Source organism: Ursus maritimus, unplaced genomic scaffold, assembly GCF_017311325.1.
Source record: "Ursus maritimus isolate PB19 unplaced genomic scaffold, ASM1731132v1 scaffold_28, whole genome shotgun sequence".
Classification (NCBI taxonomy): domain Eukaryota; kingdom Metazoa; phylum Chordata; class Mammalia; order Carnivora; family Ursidae; genus Ursus; species Ursus maritimus.
Genome location: NW_024425341.1, coordinates 26,878,197 through 26,880,055, shown reverse-complemented (window position 1 = coordinate 26,880,055; position 1,859 = coordinate 26,878,197).

The following is a 1,859-nucleotide window of genomic DNA, read 5'->3' as shown; positions in this document are numbered from 1 at the left end:
TGTTTCCCTTGCTAGATTAGGGAAGTTTTCAGCTACAATTTGTTCAAATATCTCTTCTAGACCTCTGTTTTTCTCCACCCCCTCGGGGATGCCGATGATTTTGACATTGGAACTTTTCATTGAGTCAGTAATTTCCTGCAACCTACATTCCTGAGCGTGAATTTTTTTGAGTCCAGATTCTATTTTAGCTTTCTCTTCTACTAACCCATCTTCCAATTTGCTGGTACATTCTTCTGCCTCATTCACCCTGGCCGTCAGAGCCTCTACTTTTGACTGCATTTGGCTCATAGAATTTTTAATTTCTGCCAGATTCGCTCTCATTTCCGCCCTTAGAGATTCTATATTCTCATTAACATTTTCGTTAATACTTTTTTCAAGTCTACACATCATCTTGAACATTGTTACTCTGAATTCCATTTCTGATAATTTGGTTATATCCATACCCATTAGTTCTGTGGCAGATGCCACAGACTTATTGTCTTTTCTTTGCTGGGGGGTGGATTTCTCTTTCTTGTCATTCTGATGAGGAGTGGTTGCAGGGTTGTCCAGAGCCCAAATTATTGACCGGGACCCCGGCCGTGGGCCCTTGTTTTATAGTGATCTTAGGGATTTGGGCTTCTTGATTTTTCAGCCTGCCTTCTGGGGGAGGGGCCTGCTGCACCAATACTCAGGCAACCCTGTTTGGGTAGAGTCTCCGCGTCCCCTGCGAGGGGGGATGGGGATGGGCACGCTGTGAGCCAGTATTTCCAGGCTTTTGTTCTCTGGCAGCTTTCCCTGGCGGTTTGCTGTGCCTCTTCTGAGAGTCAGAGCAGCAGTGGCTGAATCTCAGCCTCTGTCTCAGAACAGACGGATCACAGACCGTTCTCCACTGATGTTCTGGCCACTTTAACTCTGTTTCTGTTGGTGCTGCTCACTATCGCTTCCTGGCGCCCGAATGTGGTGGCTCCCTCCCCTTCCATTTATCTTCCAATATCTGTGCGCAGTTTCATGGCTCCCCGCTTCGTACCTCAATACTCAGCACTGGAGATGTTCATTTGTAGAGATCCAGATGTATCTTCCTGTGTCTCAGGCTGATTCCGTGGATGTTCAGGATGGTCTGGTACCTATCCAGCTCGACTCAGGGGACCGGCTGAAAAAGGGGTCCCCTACTCCTCTGCCATCTTAACTTCCAGCATCATTTATTTTAAAGGAAAGGAAAAGATTGAGTTATTAAGACGTCATTCTTGTGATGAGATTATGAAGGTATAATTTTTTTCCTTTCGTGACTACATCTTGAGTCATCCAGAAACAGTGTTTGTAGATGTGAGATAGTGGTCAGATTTTCTCTTTTCCACGGAGCAATTACTGCAGTACCATCAATAGAAGGCATATCTTTCCCATGGATGTGAAGTACCAAGTTGATCTTAAATGAGGGGCCATACCTATGTCAGTCTTGTTTTAGGCTCTCTATTCTCTAATGTTTCTGCATCTCTCCTTGTGCAAACATTGAGAAGGAAAGGTATAGGACGGGTGAGATAGGGGGCCTGTGGCTGGGCTCTGAAACCATCTCTGGCAGGCAGAAGCACCGAGACAGAGTGAACAAGAGATAAGGAAACAGACCACCCAGCCTCAGACAGCTGGGAAAATTTTTCCTTGGCAGCTACAGTGTATCACAGAAAATGACCAGACCTCAAAGAATTTAGTCATTAAGGGTGTTATCAATAGTCCATGTTCAAACCGAAAATCCTGTAACAATATCACACTTTCTTATCAGATAAAGCTTTATTATTATATCTTGATAGGCAACAGAGCAAGTCTTCATGTGTTCTATTTTGTCTTCAAGAGTATCTTGGTATTCTTGGTGCCTTACATTTCTATAT